The 20,513-nt window shown below is 41.2% G+C and overlaps 1 protein-coding gene across 3 annotated transcripts in view; it reads right to left on the bottom strand.

Annotated features, from left to right (window-relative positions):
* Positions 1 to 18,436, bottom strand: part of NALCN (sodium leak channel, non-selective) — a 948,399-nt gene extending 929,963 nt beyond the window's left edge. For 2 of the 3 annotated variants that reach the window (XM_073614437.1, XM_073614436.1), the window contains exon 1: positions 18,091 to 18,435. The gene's annotated coding sequence lies outside the window, so the exon portion shown is untranslated. Of the gene's footprint in view, positions 1 to 18,090 lie in introns of all 3 variants that reach the window. The other variant, XM_073614438.1, reaches the window with a different exon arrangement.
* Between the last annotated feature and the right edge of the window lie 2,077 nt (positions 18,437 to 20,513).

Raw genomic sequence — 20,513 nt, 5'->3', positions numbered from 1 at the left:
ATCGCGTCACCTCCCTCTGTCGTTGTCACTCCAGCAGGACGGGCGGCCTGTGACTATCCGGCTGGTGTCACAGACTGTCCTTTCATCAGAGGACGAATTGTTTTTCTATATGTGAGTGTTTATTAAATTTTTTCAATAAATACCATTGGATTTTACACTATGGGAGCCTTCTTCTGTTTTCCCCACATGATGTTAACATTCCATTGAGGGCAGGGCTTTATCTTCCCCTGGGGATCCATTTGCACTACAGCTTCTGAGGTTCCATTCCGGTTCCATCCTGATTCCTGGGTTGCCCGAAGCAACATGACTACAATGCCCAGTTAGACCCTCTGTAACGGGGGGTCATGGGGTTCCGGTAAGCGGCCAGGCACTTCATCTATGGTGGTGGACCCACACATCTGGGATTTCATTCAATTAATTAATTTTTTTTGCACATTACTGCACTTTTTTTTGGGCTTCTTGTACATGGACTTTTATATTGAATTTTTGTACATGGATTTTTTTTATATATAATTTTTATAATTCATTTTTTATTTCTTACTTAAGGGGAGGTTGTTTTCATTTATCAACCTATTTTGGTGTTGTCACATTATATTATATGTTCACATAAGGTTTATCTTTGCACTTTTGTAATCATACATGTGCTAGTTTTTTTTGTTTTAGCGCGAGTCAATTTCTTTTCCCACTACTCTGCAATACCCTGGCACTACCCTGCACTACTCTGCAATACCCCGCAATACTCTGCAATACCCTGCAATATCCCGCAATTCTCTGCAATACCCCACAATACTCTGCAATACCCCGCAATACCCTGCAATACCCCGCAATACTCTGCAATACCCCAGAATACTCTGCAATACCCCGGAATACTCTGCAATACCCCACAATACTCTGCAATACTCTGCAATACCCCGCAATACTCTGCAATACCCCGCAATACTCGGTGATACCCAGCCATACTCTGCCATACCCAGTCATACTCGGCGATACCCTGCAATACCCTGCCATGCTGAGCCATACTCGGCCATGCTCTGCCATGCTCAGCCATACTCGGCGGCCTATGTATGTGGCCAGGCTGTGGAAGTCTCACACATGTGGTATCGCCGTACTCAGGAGAAGTAGGAGAATCTATTTTGGGGTGTCATTTTTGGTATGTACATGCTATGTGTTAGAAATATTGTATAAATGGACAACTTTGTGTTAAAAAAAAATGCGTTTTAACCACTTCCCGCCCATCGGCCATCATGCGACGTCCTTGACTTTGTGCGGGGATATCTGAATGATGCCTGCAGCTACAGGCATCATTCAGATATCAACTTTTTCAGCCGGCGATTCCCTACACCATAAGAATGATCATAGCAGCTGTTCCACTGCTTGATCATTCTTACGGGAGGCAAGAGGGGATGCCCCCCCCTTCCAGCCGCCCTCCGGTGCTTCTACCGACTCACTGCTATGATTGAAGCCAGGATCGTTTATTTATTTTTTTTATTTCAGTCTTATTGACCCCATATATCACTGTAAAGAGGACCTGTCATGCCATATTCCTATTACAAGGAATGTGTACATTCCTTGTAATAGGAATAAAAGTGGTCAAAAAAATGTTTTTTTGGAACAAAGTGTAAAACTAAAATAAATAAAGTAAAATGAACAATAAAAAGAAAAAAACATTTTTTAAAGCGCCCCTGTCCATGTGCTCGCATGCAGAAGTGAACGCACATGTAAGTCCCGCCCACATATGAAAACGGTGTTTAAACCACACATGTGAGGTATCGCTGTGAATGTTAGAGTGAGAGCAATAATTTTGGCCCTAGACCTCCTCTGTAACTCAAAACATGTAACCAGTAAAAAATTTTAAAGCGTCGCCTATGGGGATTTTTAAGTAGTGAAGTTTGGTGCCATTTCACGAGCGTGTGAAATTTTAAAGGGTGACATGTTAGGTATCTATTTACTTGGCATAACTTCATCTTTCACATTATGCAAAAACATTGGGCTAACTTTACTGTTTTGTTTTTTTTTTAAAGCACAAAACATTTTTTTTCCCCCAAAAAAAACGTTAAAAAAATTGCTGTGCAAATACCGTGCGAGATAAAAAGTTGCAACAACCGCCATTGTATTCTCTAGGGTCTTTGCTAAAAAAGCATATATAATGTTTTGGGGTTGTATGTAATTTTCTAGCAAATAAATGATGATTTTTACATGTAGGAGAGAAATGTCAGAATTGGCCTGGGTGCTCCTGAACGCCTGAAGGTGCTCCATGCATGTTGGCCCTCTGTATGTGGCCACGCTGTGTAAAAATCTCACACGTGTGGTATCGCAATACTCGAGAGTAATAGCAGAATGTGTTTTGGGGTGTAATTTGTGGTATGCATATGCTGTGTGTAAGAAATAACCTACTAATATGACAATTTTGTGAAAAAAAGAAAAAGAAAAAAAAAATCTTGATTTTGCAAAGAATTGTGGGAAAAAATGACAACTTAATATTTACGTATTTGTACTTTTCTGGCATGTTAGGGTCTCAAGAAATTAGATAGGCCGTCAGTACTTCAGGTGTGATCAATTTTCAGATATTGGCACCACAGCTTTTGGACTCTATAACTTTCACAAAGACCAAATAATATACACCAATGTGTACTTATTTTTTACCAAAGATATGTAGCAGTATAAATTTTGGCCAAAATTTACAAAGAAAAATTACGAATTTGCTAAATTTTATAACGGAAACAAAGAAAAATTCATTTTTTTACCAAATTTTCAGTCTTTTTTCTTTTATAGCGCAAAAAATAAAAAACCCAACGGTGATTAAATACCACCAAAAGAAAGCTCTATTTGTGTGGAAAAAAGGACAAAAATTTCATATGGGTACAGTATTGTATAACTGAGTAATTGTCATTCAAAATGTGAGAGCACCGAAAGCTGAAAATTGGTCTGGTTAGGAAGAGGGTTTAAGTGCCCAGTTGTCAAGTGGTTAAAGTACCATTTAGCTCCAGTTTGTAAGCAGCAAAAGGGTTACACAAGCTGCTAGCAGGCTTCAGAACTTATGAAAGCTTGTTGAAAGCCCACTAGCAGTTAACTCTCCCATTAGGATCTGTGCTCAACATTTGAAAACATTTTCAACGCTTGCTGAAAGCTCTGCAAAGACTTTGTCAAAGCTTACTATTCACACTGCTCTTAAACAAGCTGAAGCCCATGTGAAGCAAGCCTAAAACAATCAAAGCAGTTGCATGGTTGCCTTTGATCCCTTGATTAGTTGACTTTTTCAGGTACACAAAGCACACATTATTGTACAAATCATGTCCCACAGCCACAGTAGGGGGCAGAGGTGCACACACTGTAATATTAATATGTAATTTAACTTACAGAATCCACTGCTCACCATTTACTTTATCTTTCAGGAGCAAGTTAGGTGAGACACAGATGCCATTACACTAATATGTTTCCATTTTGTCCCTAGACTTTGGCTATAAAACAGTGCTGGCAATGGGGTTTGAATTTCCGTTCACAATTTTTGGACTTTACAATGAGTTTGATGACTGACCCGCAAAATGAGCCCAAGCACGTGGCAACTTATATGGGTTGTCTTGACTATAAAAAACTACTAAAAAAACTGTACAGGCCAGCATTGCAAAACAGACTTTTTTGAGACAGGAAAGGAGCTTTGAGAGAAAATCAAAGATAAACAAACTATAATATGAAATTGGGATTTAATGGATTTCCAAAACAGCAAGAAGTGAAAAGTAATAAGAACAATAAATCTCCTTGGGGTAAGATAATATTGGTATTCAAGCTAGTCTTTAGGTTCTGGCCAAAGGAACCTTTAGACTATGCTATATGATGGCAATAGCCTAACAGACTTCAGGAATAATATGAATCCAAATAATTTTTAAAATAGCAATTTTAAAATAGTTAGGCAGAATGTACATACATAATATGAACATTACATGTCCTATTTACGAATTACATAGACTTCAACTGTCTTGGATTTGGCAGGACAGTCCTGCATCTAGGTGCTCTGTGCTAATGATGCTGTGTCTTGGACTGCACCCTGAGATCACAGCATCCCCTTTATTTAAGTTACTGAGCATGCGCAATAACTCAAAGGAGGGGATTACTGAGGGAATTGCAGCTGAGTGTGAGGGAATTGCAGCTGAGTGTGCGGTTCCAGCATAACTTGGGGCAGAGCCACCAACAAATTAGGTGTGATCTGGGCAGGACCTTCCAGAAGGAAGGCATGAGATGTGTGGGTCATAGGTGGGGGTGACCATGTCCCAGAGACTGAGACAAGATATTGGCAAGTATGGAATTATACTACTGTTTTTTAATGGCATATACTATGGCTGGACATACTGTGTGCTTTTTTTCAATAGTATGTTTACATTTATAACTGCGATACACGTAGTTGTCTATTTATTAACCAGTAATCTGGCCTGCCTTTATATAGTACATTGTGGCTATTCACTGTGTATAAAGCTGTCAGAGGACAGCATGTTTATTACCAATTGTACTCCTATTCTCTGACTGAGAACAGAAGTGAATGGAATACATGGTGAATGGCTATGTAGTTTAGTGTAAGTGATATTTGTGCCCATTATCTTATCTTGTGTGATCAAGAACTCAAATACTCCTCAATAAAAATTAAAATATAAAAAGTGAAAAATTAAGTTAAAAACAAATAAATAAATTAACATAAAATTAATAAAAAAAAAAAACTATTGGTTAGGGGACCATAGACAAATAATTGTGTTTTTTATTTATATTACGTCAGTCCCGTGACACTTGTAGTCAACTGTATTTGTATAGCCATAAATACACTCGGTTACAAGTGTCACAAAAATGTCTTGATATAAATAAAACAAATATTAATGCATGGTCCCTCTCAAATAGATCTTTTATTAACTTTTATTGCTGTTACTTTTACTGCCTTCATGTATATGGGACAAAAATATACTGGGGGTCTAGTATGGGAATATACACACTATACCCCAGGGAATATATAGGACAGGATTCCCATAACACCAAGCCATTTTTAGGGTATACATAACCCTGCCTTTTAGAGGCCCTTGTGACTTTGTAGAGTGGCCCTATACATAAATGAGTATCAATACAAGAGAGGTACAGCACATAGAGAATAATGTATTGTTCCTATTAAAGAATAATCCAGCAACTTTAGACATCCCTGCCCTTTCAATGACTGAACTACACTCTAGAGTAGGAAAGAAGATATGCCTGTGCTCAAGTCGATACATACAACAAATGAGATACTAAAGTTGTAACCACATGTCAACCCTTATATCATTGCAAACTATAACAGGGAATCTTGATTTGTATATATCACAATATGTGTTCAAACTGACCAACTGCATCAAAGTGATCCCTCTCTATCTGTTCTCTACTCCAGGGTTTCTCAATCAGGGTTCCATGGAACCCTAAGGTTCCTTCAGAGGTTGCTAGGGGTTCATTGAGCAATGAGCAAGTTCTGCCTCTGAGATAAGTTCCCACTGACACCACTGATCTTTTTAGCTATTTGTATGAGAGGAATTCTTCCCACTGACCATCACACTAATGTATTATGAGTTGTACATATAGTACATTTTTAACAGAGATTCCCTGAGACCGTAAAGTTCCCTATCTGAGTTATTTACATATACACATAGCAGTCAGGAATATGGTCAAAGACAACTTCTAGGATCTTCTGGGCTGCATTACAAAAGCACTGGGGATTCAGTAATTTAGGCTTGATTTATATCTACATTCATTTTAATTGGCTGCCCTCTGCGCAAGAAATGCAGAAAATACATTTTTGACAGTTTTCCATAAATGTGCAGCATCAAACAGCATTTGCAGATTCATGGGAGTGCCATTAACAATCATTTTTGGAATAATATTCACGGGGTGGATGAAGAAAAAGGAAGACACTATTAATGCAAAGGGAACTGATGATTTAAAGAGGTAGTCCCATGAAAATTTTTTTTTCAAAAGTCAGCAGCTACAAATACTGCAGCTGCTGACTTTTAAAATAAGGACACTCACCTGTTCCCGAATCGAGCAGTGTCGGCACCCAAGGCTGAACTGTCCCTCGGTCCTCGACAGCTGCGGCCACCATTCTCTGTGAGGGAATCAGGAAGTGAAGCGTTGCGGTTTCACTTCCCGATTCCCTACTGTGCATACGCGAATCGCACTGCGTGCCCTAACTGGTCCCCGCTATGATCTCCTGGGACCTGTGTGTGTCCCAGCAGACAGCGCGGTGGGACAGGAAGGGGCATAGACTCCCATGGGGGTGATACTGTATAAAAGAGGACTGGAATGCAAAAGGAATACAGGGGTGATATGGCGAGAAACCAGGACAGGAATGTGAAGGAGGAGGGGGATGATATAAAGGGGGACTGAGGGCAGGGATGTGAAGGAGGAGGGGGATGATATAAAGGGGGACTGAGGGCAGGGATGTGAAGGAGGAGGGGGATGATATAAAGGGGGACTGAAGGCAGGGATGTGAAGGGGGAGGGTCATATGAAGGGGGACTGAGAATACTGATGTATTAATGGGATTGTGATGTGAAGGATCTGGAGTTACATTTACGTTCATTGCAACCTGTGTTGTGCATGTAGGCAGCTCATTCCTTTTTAATGGGCTGCCTTACATGCAGAAACGCATAAAAAAAGAGGTCCCTGTCCCTATTTTAAATTGCACCAAGCTGAGCCACATGGTGCTGCAGCAACATACAGTTTGGCACTCACTGCATTTGCCGATACCCAGAGGGGCTATTATTAATCAAACATGTTATTCGGACCTCTGCAGGAATAAAATTTGACCTCCGTGGATTTTAATTAAATACCCCTGCTACAGAGGGATATACTTTCATGTCAGAGGTTTACAACCACTTTAATGAAATTGGTTGAAATGTATTTTTTACATATGAAACCTATTGAAAATATATGCATATGTTATTCTTTATTTTCTTTTTTATTATTTTTTTTCTTTACAGTGAGACCCAGTATTTCCCCCTAGTGCCCAGCGCGGACTCTATGTCATCACATCCTGAAGTCAGGGTGAATGAGAACTAAGAATGGAGCAAAGCATCTTGGGACATGTAGTCCAAAGAGTCAAGTTCTATATTCAGTCGGACTGTTATGAACTACAAATCCCAGCCGGATGAGGAAGAACAGAATGCTAGGAGAGGAAATAAAAAGCCTGCGTGGGGACAGAATCACTCTCTTGGGACCATGGCCTGGATCTGCAAGCAGTGACTCTGTGTTAGACTGTGCTGCCACTGAGTTGCAGCCTGTGCAACAGGGAGAAAGAGAGTCATCTCGAACAGGTGCCGGAGCATCCACTGCAAGCCACTTATGGTCATTCCGCGGCAGCCTGGAGGCTGCTCTCATCACATCCATGCCTGATCTAGCTGGGCTGCAGCGCAGTGCGACACGGGGTTTAGCACCATCCCTTGAGCCAGACTTTGCAGAGGCCTGCTGCGGAACCCTCACGCCACTCTTTAACCGGTTGCGGACCAGCCACCGCAGTTTTACTGTGGCAGGTTGGCTTCGCTGCACGAAATCATGCTAATGTATGTGATCTTGCGAGGTCCGGATAGCAGGCGCACGCACCTGCTGTGAGCTCCGTGAGTCCGACCGTGGGTCCCGCGAACGTCCGTGGGGATACCCGTGATCATCTCAAGGAGAGGAAGAACGGGGAAATGCTGATGTAATCAAACATTTCCCCGTAACAGGACACTGATCACAGCTACCATCCCTCCCACAGTTATAATCACTCCCTAGGACACACTTAAAGCGGGGGTCCACCTATCTATCGTTTTTTTTTTTTGAGTTCATTCACAAACTTTTCTTCTCAGCATTACATACTCACATATTGTGTGTAATATGTCCGCCTGTGTCAGATTTCGTCGGAAAGAATAACTTATATTATTCACTGCAGGCGGTTTCCATCTTCATTGTGGGCATTTGAAGCCCACAAGCATTTATTTCCTGGATGTGGTGAATGCTGTGCTCCCAGCATTCACTGCTCGTTCCCGCACATGCTCAGTGGCATCCTGGGAAGCCTGAGACTAGCTCCCAGGAGTCTGGGAGAGGCTAGAAACATGGCTACTCCCATTGGAGGAGAACCAGGAAGTGCAAAGAAGAATAGAAAAATAAAAGGTAATTACGGCGATTTAAATTTTTTTAAATGGCATGTCAGCATCTAGGCAAGGAAGAGAATACATACAGATATTGTTCAAAATTTGGGTGGAACCCCGCTTTAACCCCTGCAGCACCCCCTCCTGGTTAACCCCTTCACTGCCAGTCACATTTACACAGTAATCAGTGCATTTTTAATCGCACTGATCGCTGTATAAATGTGAATGGTCCCAAAATAGCACCAAAAGTGTCCGATGTAGCCACCATAATGTCGCAGTCACAATAAAAATCACTGATCGCTGTCATTACTAGTTAAAAAAATATTAATAAAAATGCCATAAATCTATCCCCTATTTTATAGACGCTATAACTTTTGCGCAAACCAATCAATAAACACTTATTGCGATTTTTTTTACCAAAAATATGTAGAAGAATACGTATCGGCATAAATTCAGGAAAAAAAAAATTTTAATATATTTTTGGGGAATATTTATTATAGAAAAAAGTAAAAAATATTGCTTTTTTTTCAAAATTGTCGCTCTTTTTTTGTTTACAGTGCAAAAAATAAAAAATGCAGAGGCGATCAAATACCACCAAAAGAAAGCTCTATTTGTGGGGAAAAAAGGACGTCAATTTTGTTTGGGTACAACGTGGCACGACCACGCAATTGTCAGTTAAAGCAACGCAGTGCCAAATCGCCAAAAAACGCTCTGGTCAGGAAAGGGGTAAATTCTTCCGGGGCTGAATCGGTTAATATCGAAAGTCGCTGGGATTGTTGAGCAGGCACTTGCCGATCTTCCTTTAACAAAAGACACAACATGCAAACACCATTGTATTGTTTCTCTGACTAAAACTTGTAGGAGAACTTTCTGCTACTCTAATGCCGCGTACACATGAGCTGACTTTACGGCAGATTTGGTCCGCCGGACAATTCGATCGTGTGTGGGCTCCAACTGACTTTTTTTTCCCAAAAGTTTGACAGACCTAGAAATGAAACATGTTTCAAATCTTTCCGACGGACTCGAGTCGGGTCGAAAAGTCCACTCGTCTGTATGCTAGCCCGACGGACAAAAACCGACGCTAGGGCAGCTATTGGCTACTGGCTATGAACTTCCTTGTTTTAGTCCGGTCGTACGTCATCACGTACGAATCCATCGGACTTTAGTTTATCGTGTGTACGCAAGTCCGTTCATTCGTAAAGTCCGTCGGAAGGTCCGTTGAAAAGTCCGCTGGACCAAGTCTGCCGTAAAGTCCGCTCGTGTGTACGCGGCATTAGTTTCCGCAAGCAGCGACAGTGTTCGACCTGCTTGCCAGGACACCGCAAGCACATTTTACATCACGCTACTTGTCAGGACACTTCAAGCACACCACTAAATAGTGGGTCTAAAGACTTTTTGGTCATACCATTTGAATTCAGTTAAATACAGGATTTATACGGTTCTTTGGGACTGTGATGTCGGGGGAACGGAAGGGAGTGGTCTGACACGAATCTGGTCATTCCTCTGCCCTTCTTCTACCTGTGCCCATAGAGCTCAATCCAGGCAGAGTTGGTCCGGTATAAATTTTTATATTTTACTACACTCAGTTATCATTCTTCTAACTGTGTTTTTTCAGGGTTATTTGTCATAGTAAATCCTCATCAGATAACGATTTTATCTTGCTGAATTTCAATGCTACTAATACTTCAGTCTGTTTCTAAGTATCTTTTGTCACAACAAGAATGTCGGAACCCAGAATATCAGAGGTGTCAGAGGACTTGCAAGGTCAGAGCAACCTGTAGGGTACAGATTCTTAGGCAAGCCCTCATGGGGGGGTAGCACTACATTTGGTCGCTTGTCCGAGAGACCCCTCATGGGATGCTCAAGCAAGTCATGTGATGAGTCCAGGACTGAAGAGAGAATGGACTCGGTTACCGTCACTGACTGGGGCAGAGAGCATGGGGGTCAACTGGAGTTGGCTACAGTTGTGAGAATGTCTGGAGTTGGATTGGCTGAAAGAGAGATATCGCAGCTGGTTAGGAAGGCTGTACCGGAGCAAGGGGCCTCCCTTGTGCATATGAGAACTGAGCCAAGGCAAATTGCACTTACGCCCTGTTAGAATAGCTACATATGCCTGTCTATTACTGTTAAACAATCAATGTTTACACCATATTTCTGAGGAAGTAACTGTAGTCACGAAAGGCATCATTGGTGATGTATTAAATATTTAAATATCAAGCTTACTTTTGCTATCAGAATCCTTTTCTTTTTACACAGTATAGTCACTGAGTACACCTACACCACCCATCGATGGACTCTTCTGTGGCCCACACACCACTCCCAGCCTTTTTACATTGATTAAGTTTACTCTGCCATCCCAATGTATGCCAGATGAACTTTGGACCAAAGTTCCCTGAACATCTAAAGCAACCGTCTCAACATCTGCATGGAGACAGTCTCCACAAGAGTTACATCCAGGTTGCAGTCATTATCCCAACTACTCTCTCTTACATCCGTGAGTCACTAAATACTATGTCATAAGGGCTCTCCCACACTATGCTTTCCACTTCTTTTCTTGTGCTTAGTACATACTTAGTAAAAACTATACTTTTAAAAAAGGTCAACACAAATTAGAAGTACAAGTATCTGTAAAACGAACATCTCAGTCAGTACAAGGTATTTTATTTGTCAATAAAAATATATAATTTATTCTGATTTGTTTCTCATATACTATTCTTATTTGCAATGCAACTAAGGATAACTGCAAAATCATATTAACTATTTTATTATATCCAGTGATGCCAAGCAACTTTGAAAGCATAACTTCGTACCTAGCGATTTTTGCAGGGTCAGGCCAATATAAATATTGTATTGTTTACATTTATCCTGTCTACATCTCTACTGCACACAAAGAGTGACAACAATGTAGGCTTCTGCTGCACATGTCTGTTTGATTCAGGTCTAGTAAAAATGAGCTATTTTTTTTCTGTGCTGCACTGCACTCTTGTAACTACAGCTAAGCTAAGTCTGGCTCCTGTTCTGTAGTGATGAAACATGTTGGGTGGGGCTTGAGTGACTGACACCATCTCGCTTGATGGCAAACAGAATTTGACTAATATTATACTATTATACTATATTTACAAATCTTCCAGACTTAGAGTGAAACCAATTAATCCTCAACAATTAGCCGAAGCAGCTATACCTGGCATGTAAATTTAGTAGCAACCCTGCCTAAACACCAGGGTGCTACATCTTGAATGGGGTATTTTATTTTTTTCGATTTTTTTCTGCCGTTTTTGAGACGTTGAAAGCGTACACACGTTGGATTTGACTAGTTCACGGATGTGATGCAATTCATTCTGAATGGTACCCCAGCACCTTACCTACGTGTTACCATGTGTTGCCTTCCACTGTTAAAAATGCTACATACACTTTTTGGTGTGTTTTTGTGCATTAGGCAGGCTAATTAGTGGCCCCTTTCACAAGCGCTAGTGTGTGTTGTGTTAAGGCATTCTAATAATTTGAATGAGCTAATGCACCAAGAGGCATCAAAAAGGGCATGCAGCATTTTTGGCAGTGCACAGCAATGTAACCTGACACGGCCCCAAGTTCTGACACTGCTGTAGCAGGATGGCAGTCTTCAACCCCAAGAGGAAGTCAACGTTTCGGCTGCCCCTGACCTGTCAGTTCACAAGTCAATCCCCCGCGAGTTCTGATGCTGTTGTGGCACCCAACAAAGAGTCCGTATAAGAGAGCAGCAAGCACTGAGGCTTCTCCAGCTGACACCACCACTCCCTGAGTCTTAGTGCAGATTACAATACCTCTCTGTTATGTTATGTGATACCCTCTGAGATCACCCTTCACCATGTTGCTGCACCTGATACCCTAACTCCTCCAACACTCTCACCACTCACCTGACCTTCATCCTGCCCCTTGTTCTTACCCTGCTCTCATGCATAACTGTATTCCACTATTCTCATTACTGTGCCTACAGTTTGGCCTCTGCAACCCCTACCCTTACCAGACAGCTGTGGTTGACACCCTAACCCCCCCCCCTCGGTGTCACCATTCCACCCCCATGCCTGATCCTCTACCACCCCATTCACCTAACCTTTGCTGACACACATTAATCCCCCCCGCCCCCATTCGGACGTCTTACCGTCAGCTGATACACATACATATAACTTTCTCCAGCCAGAAACCTCACCTGCCCTCGCATTCATTCCTTGATGGATGCCTTACCTGCAGCTAACATCCATACTCCTGCCGGACACATCACTCCCCACACCTCCCTCTCTAAAGATACCCATCTACTCCTCAGTTTACTTGTCCCATTACATTTTAAATAAATTGTAAAATCCTCCAACCTTGTCTGTACTGGAACTAGAACGTTTGCTAGTTATACATACACACTATAACAAAAAGAATTGTGTCAATAGGCTTTTGTTAACAGGCTATGGAATTACAAGACATAAATGATAAGTTCACCTTTAATAACATGTTACATCTTACATCCATATTCAGGGTGTAACATGTTATGAAAGGACCAGCTCCCGCTCCCCCACTTTGACAGCTAGCGGAGGGGATACAGACAGTGTTCAGAATGCCCCCAGAAATATTATTTCCTACTTGTGTGATTGGCTTACCAAATTTCCCTGTCTGCGCTAAGATACAAATCAGATTTTGAGCATCCCCTGCAACAAAAATTTCATTTTTCCCCCAAAGGGAAATTACCCTGCACTTAGAGCCCTGCAGGTGCAGCAGCTGATTGATAATTATAAAACCAGTCCCATACAGATTCACTTTGCACATGAACGCAGACAAACAGCTATTTCTTCAGAATAACAAAAGGTAGGAATCTGCAACAACGTTTGTTAAAATCCCTGCAATGTACACGGATCACCCAGGGGGGAATGTTGTTGTTTTTTCCAACAAAAGTGGAGTTACTCTTTAAAGCTGCTGTGTTACATACATCAGGAGAGGAATAGCAGCCCCTATCAGATGAGTCCCTGTGCTCGGGAACACGTGACTGCATTATAGGAAAACCCCAAAAAGGGATTGAGAGATTTTATTTTTTTCTAAATAAACACACTGCTTATTTTAGAAACAAATGTTATAATGGATAATGCGGCTATACAACTACTTTAATGTGTTTTTTAAAGCTTCCATTTTTTTTTAAATTAAAATAATAAACGTGTCACACTTACCTGCTCTGTGCAATGGTTTTGCACAGAGCAGAGAGGATTTGTCATATAAAATGTGCTATCACATAGGGCCTTATTAGCACCCTTGTGATAGTAAGAAAATAAAGCGAAAACAAAAAATAAAGTCTAATAAAATAAATTTGAAAAAAGCGAAAAATAAAAAAAGATTTAGACATGCCTTCACACCAGCCCCCCCCCCCCCCACCACCACCACCACCACCACCACACACAGATACCCATATTTACACACACCTAGGAAGTTTCACCTCCCAATTTTAGGGTTGCTGTTTATGGTATTTTCCAAACTAACGAGTCGTAAATGGTTTGTTAAAGCACTGCCTATAGATAATTTGGATTATCATAATTTTTTGGTATTTCGTGGATGCACACATTTTTAGGGATTTACATTTCTATGTTGTCAATTTACTCAACACAGTCTTCTCTTAAATTTTACAAAAACAAAGTATATTGTGAATTTTTTACACTAAAATAATTTTAGTGTATTTTGTACTGATGGTTTTGATAAACAATTACGCTCACATAAAAATTTGCAGCTACCATTTTTTTATTCCCCAGGTTTTCCACTTTCAGAAAATATATAATGTTTTGGGGTTTTAAGTATTTATCAGGCCTAATGCTTAACACACTTTTCAATTTTTCTGTACAATCTCTGTCAGATCTGCCAACAATGTAATGCAGGGGTCTGTCTGATATACAGATTGATTGGATAGAGTAAGTACGTTCTCATATTAATAACTTTTTGATAAATCTAAAGTTGATTGTAGAAAGATTTTATGGTCAGCTTGTAATGTGTGTGGTGACCACAAGATTGATCACACACACAATATAATCTCACTGTACAATCAACTTAAATCTGCCAAAACTATGTAAGAAGAGGACCTGTCTAAACTGTTCAATCAGTTTGTATGCAATCAGGCAGACCTTTTTTACTACATACTTGCTGGTAGAGCTAACGGAGATTGTACAATCAGACGGTAATGTGTGTTGTGAGCCTTAAATGTAAAGCTGGACTTCAGGAATGATCTGTTGTTTTTTAAAACTTACATTGGCCCAGTTTGGTTGCATTCTAAAGCCACATCCAGGAGCCACTGGGAATACAGAAATTCCTTACAGTCGTCTATGCTACATACAGTAAGCGCTGGACTTCATCAGGTACTGCTCGAGTGACATACCTTCTTTAAGCTGACTAAGGCCCCTTCCACATTGGGCAGACTCTGCCAGAAGTCCGCTTGCTCAGCAGGGAATCTGTCCGCTGATCCCGGCTGAGCAGGTAAATGGCTGGTCCCTGTCTGATCAGCTTATGCAGAGCGGACACAGACACAGCCCGCTCTCCTCTATGGGCAGTCGGATGTAAACAGACCGTCTGTCCATTTACACCAGACTGCCATCTGATCCAATCTGCTAGATGAAAGGGGATCAGATCCTCATTCACCTGTTTTTAGCGGATCAGATCAGATTGGATGTAAGTGGGTGTAAACGGACAAATGCCCTTTTACACTCGCCACTCCATTGAGGAGAAAAGAGGGTCCGAACAGGTCTGCCTAAAAAACTGACAAGTTGACCAGTTTGGTCTGCTTGTGTGAATGGGGCCTACAGGGAGTTGCTCATTGCGCACCTACACAATCAGAGATCGTTTTGTATTTTTTTAATGAATATTAATTCAAGGCATTCTCAAATTTGATGAATCAGAGATTGTGATGTCATCTGCCCCTCTGCCTCATCCAGTCAGAAAACATCTTGCATTAATTGCGAAAATACAAGACATAAAATGATCTCCTTTTTTTAAACATACTTATTTTAGCCTTTTTTCATTCTTTGGTTCACTTCCATGCCTCCGATCTCCTACAACCACTTGCTGTCTACATTATGTACTTCAACAATGGCTACATAGAATTTCTCAGTACAGGGACAGCAGCAGACCATGTCTGCCTAATGTGTAACAGAAGAGCCATCTCCATCAGATGTCTGTGTAACAGGGTGACAACACAGAAGTACAATTAGGGGACAGGGACAAAGCACTGTCACCCACTATCAGTACCTGAAATGGAAGGATCATGGATTTGAGGTATTAATATAATGAAAGCAGCAGATTTTAAAAAAAACATTGAAAATAACTTTTAAATGACTATTGAAATGATATGAACATGTTAAAGCTTATATGAGATTTTAGTAATTGGGTTTACATTAACTGTGCCAAGATATAGTTCCTATTTAGATACAGTTTCTTTATACAAATGGTAACTTATGTTAAAAGTACTCTACTCTACTTTGAGTACAACTACTTTTTTTTTTTTTTTTACATTTGGATAGAGTGGACAGGGAACTCCTGTCTTCTGTCTGTGTCTCTGTTACGGTAGTCACACATACTGCAATTTATTTATCCGATCAATGTGTGAATCAAAATGATACAAACAATCAAAAAGCCATAACTTCCCTTCCCATCGATTTCGACTCAATTTCGATTGGATTTGATTAAACTGAGTTTTTCAGCTGGAGCAGAAATGTTTGGATCATTGTGCATCAATTGGCTGCATTTAGATCATTTCTTCATGATCATCATCATAGAGAGACATCTTCAGAGATTCCATTGATAACTTACAATGGTAAGGTATGATCATATCTTAACTATCGATCAAAATTCACTTTCCTATGTGTGATCGAATGGGTTATCAACTGTGGATCAAATATTTCTTTCAGGAAAAATCGATTGGAAATGGATTATTGAAGCATGTATGGCTACGATTAGGGAGGTTCATACTGCTTTATTTGTCCCGTTCGCGTCATCACTGAGAGTGAAGAAAGTCCCAAATTTTGAGTGGTTAACAGAACAGAAATAGAAGGGAAATCTACCAGGGAGAATACTAGTTCTAGTGACAAGGAGTGATTTCCACTTACATCCTGTTGTGACTATGGGACATTAAAGGAGAAGTCCAGCCTGAGCTCATTTGGCTGTACTTCTCCTATGGATCACAGGAGTGCAATTCGTTTTGCACTCCTGTGACCCATTTTCAGCAAAGAGCGGGCTGAAGTCCACTCTCTGCTGACATTATGGATATCAGTCCAGGCACCGCATCATCCCGACAAAGTCTGGATCCGCCAGGTGCCTGGACTGACACCCTTGCTGCATCCACCTAGGTAAGTATGATTGGAGGAAAAAAAAAAAACCCATACTTCTCTTTTAAGTGAAGGGAAACCTCCCCAGTGTGACATAGATGACAAAATTAAATAAATATAGCAGTGGACATAACCCTCCCTAAAGCTGGCCATACACTAGTAAATATTCGAACAACAGTTCCCCTGAAAATCCTCAGTACATCTGATGAGTTGATGTCATTCAAAAGTACTTTCCTGAACAAGAACTCACTCACACTGTTAGAAATTTGTTTTGAGAAAAATATTCCATACTGCTCAGTCAAATTTTGTCACCACTGTGGTTGAAAAAGAACACCAATTTGACCCCCCCCCCCCCCCACTAACAATTAGAAAAAAAAAACTAAAATTCTACTAGTGTATGGTCAGCTTTAAGCCGGCCATAGATCGATCGAATCTTGACTGGTTCAGCAGGAACCAGCTCGAGATTTAATGCATGTATGGACAGGTTGGTTCGTACTGAAGTCGATCAATCCATCGATCGACATCAGTACAACCAACCTGTCAGGTTTTTTTTCATGCAATCACGGATCATTGTGGTCTGAAGGCAGGGAAGGCTCCCCGCTGGCAGAACACAATAGTGCTGCGGAGGGGATGTGTTGATGGGGGAATCAAGCAAGTTTCTTTCCCTCTACCTATGGGGGAAGGAAAGAAAATTACATAATGTAAGGGCAGCTTTACTCCATCCAAAATGAAAAAAAAAAAAAAAAAAAAAAAAGTTTGTCACTAGTTCTAATTTAAGTTCACCACACATGGTACAATTTTTCTGTACAATCTTCTTTAGATCTACCAGCAACATGTTGTACAAGGGCATGTCTGATTGGAAAGAGATTGACTGGATCATTTGGATAGGTCCTCATATTACATAGTTTTGGTAACTGAAATTGATTGCACATTCAGATTGTAACATGTATGGTGACCTTTATTTAAGTCGCAGCAGCATATCTGTGATTTTTAAGGTGCTCTTGCTGATTTGCTAGAATTGTGTATTTGACTGCCATTAAACTTGTCTATATGTTAAATAAAGTCGATATACCTGCCCACCTCGTCTCTTCCGTGTTTGCCTGGTTTGTCTGTGTACATGTGAACCTTGGACTCTCCTACATCTCCCATTCACCTCCCCCTCCTCCTCCTCATTGATAACTAGGATGCTGCAGCTGGCAGCCTCATCACCATGACAACCCCTGTCATTTGGGGGAGGGGACCAAAGCACTGTATCCTTCATCTCTATAAGCTGTGCACACACATATTATCTGAACCATAGAAATGGAAGAGATATACGCCACACAAAAAAAAAAATGTACAAATGAGCTGCAAATAGAAATACTGAAGTGGCTTGATGTGCATGTCATTGATGAGCTTCTACGAAATGGGCGGAAATATTCTCTGCATATCACGTAGACGTAAAAGCATTACAAAGACAAACAAATGGCCTGCTTGGCTGCTTCGATGTCCCCTGGCCCCCCTAGACACCCCAAGCCATAAAGCAGCAGCCAACACTTGCAGCAGCAGCAGATACCCAGCAGCAGAGGATGGGGGACACAGCAAGGGGGGGGTCAGAGATAGGAGATGAACAATACAACAACATGGAGCGAGGAGATCACAACCTACCTATTGCACTGCCTTTGCCTTCATTTGCATGGAAGTTTAGCCTGCATCTCTAGCTTCTATTCATTCTCACTGGCTGCTTGTAGTGTGTGCAGAGAGGATGGAGATGAGTGATTGTGCTGGTCCTTCCTCCTTAGAGGTGGCAGATAAGGGAGACACAGGCATACACGCAGGAACAGCTGCACACACTCTACAGCAGCCAGGGAGGCAGCAGTGCCTTTGATGGAGAGATTCTGCTCACTGCTGCTGCTGGCTGCTTCCTGATTTCCTGTCATCACCCATTCCAGGCAATTCCTATCAACCACGAGCACTTTACAGGAGCGTAGCTGCTAACTGTTAATGCTGTGAGATGCTCTCAGATTTTGGTTTGTCTCTGGAAATAATGGTAAGCATGGCTTAGCCCTCATTCCCACCTGAGCGATTTGTTGCACCCTTCCAGAAGATGAAGAATCACGTTATTTGTAAACCTGTTCACACCTGAGCGTTGTGTCATTTGTCACCTGTTGCATACCTCCCAATGTTTTGAGATGGGAATGAGGGACACCTATCAGCAAAAGTATGCAGGTATAGGACACACCCCTTGTCATGCCCCCTTAAAGGAAAAAAAAAAATAAAAACACAAGATTGGTTAAACTCACAAGTGCTTTTTTTACCACTACAATTCATTTATATTGGCTTTTGGAATCTACAAATGCAGCAATTTAGAAATCAGATTAACCACTTACGATGTACGTCCAAACTTTGGCGGCGGATATCGTGGTTATGGCAGCAGCTAGCTGCTATAACCACGGTATCCCCCGTTTTCCTGCGGCGGCTGGCTTTCAGATAAAAGTGGTCCCTGCGGCGAGATCACTTTTATCGGTGGTGGGAGAGGGCCCCCCCCCCTCCCGCTGAGAGCCAGTGCCCTCCGCCGCTTACCGGAGCCGTCGGTAGCGGCGGAGGCGATCGCGTCCTCCTCTGTGGTGTGTCTGGAGACGAGTGAGGCTAAGATGGCGACCACTCGTCTCCATGACACTGCTGGGCGGAAGCGACGTCAAAAACGTCACTTCCGTCCACGCCTCTTAAAGGAACATTTTTTCAAATGTCATTTTTTTAAATGACTTTTTTTTTTTTTTTAAATTGCATTTTAGTGTAAATATGAGATCTGAGGTCTTTTTGACCCCAGATCTCATATTTAAGAGGTCCTGCCATGCTTTTTTCTATTACAAGGGATGTTTACATTCCTTGTAATAGGAATAAAAGTGACACCATTTTTTTTTAAACAGTGTAAAAATAAATAAAATATTGTAAAATAAATAATAAAAAAAAAAAAAAAAAATTTTAAAACCCCCCGTCCCGACGAGCTCGCGCGCAGAAGCGAAGGCATACGCGAGTAGCGCCAGCATATGAAAACGGTGGTCAAACCACACATGTGAAGTATCGCAGCGACCGGTAGAGTGAGAGCAATAATTCTAGCCCTAGACCTTCTCTGTACCGCAAAATATGCAACCTGTAGAATTTTTTTTAAACGTCGCCTATGGAGATTTTTGAGGGTAAAAGTTTGACGTCATTCCACGAGCGGGCGCAATTTTCAAGCGTGACATGTTGGGTATCAATTTACTTGGCGTAACATTTTATTTCACAATATAAAAAAAAATTGGGCTAACTTTACTGTTGTGTTATTTTTTTATTCAAAAAAGTGAATTTTTTCCAAAAAAAGTGCGCTTTTAAGACCGCTGTGCAAATACGGTGCAAAAAAAAGTATTGCAACAACCGCCATTTTATTCTCTAGGGTGTTAGAAGAAAAACCATATAGAATGTTTGGGGGTTCTAAGTAATTTTCTAGTAAAAAAAAACTGTTTTAAACATGTAAACACCTAAAATCCAAAACGAGGCTGGTCCTTAAGTGGTTAAAGGTTTAGTGCTGGAAAACACTTTTTGATAGATAAAAAGTGAATTGTATATACAACTGTATAGATCAGGACAAAATGAGGGACAAATGAGGAGGAATGAGGGACAGAGGGACATTGCTCCAAATCAGGGACAGTCCCTCGAAATCAGGGACAATTGGGAGCTATGCCTGTTGTGTGAAATTCAAAAAAACCTTCACAAACTTTTTTGGGGCAGAACCGCACATTTTTCTCGTCCCATTTTTCTCGTCCCCCATGCAAAAGAACCATGCATAGAAATGTGCGAATAAGATGTGTTACTAAATCCAGTAATATGAAAATAGTTCCCTACAGTGCCCACAGCTTATAAATCTTCTTTTTACATTAAAATACTGCCACTACATACCTTTTTGGATGATCTGTATACCATGGTCAGTGATAAACTGCACAGTTTCTTCAGTGCTGAGAGTTCAGGTAGGAGGAGATTTCCACTTCAGCCTGTATACACACCCACATGTGTGATGTAAATATCATGTGACCTGGCTAGCTCTGAAAACA

The sequence above is a fragment of the Aquarana catesbeiana genome, linkage group LG02 (assembly GCF_042186555.1).
Source record: "Aquarana catesbeiana isolate 2022-GZ linkage group LG02, ASM4218655v1, whole genome shotgun sequence".
In the NCBI taxonomy this organism is placed as follows: domain Eukaryota; kingdom Metazoa; phylum Chordata; class Amphibia; order Anura; family Ranidae; genus Aquarana; species Aquarana catesbeiana.
This window is presented reverse-complemented; position numbering and strand designations above follow the sequence as displayed.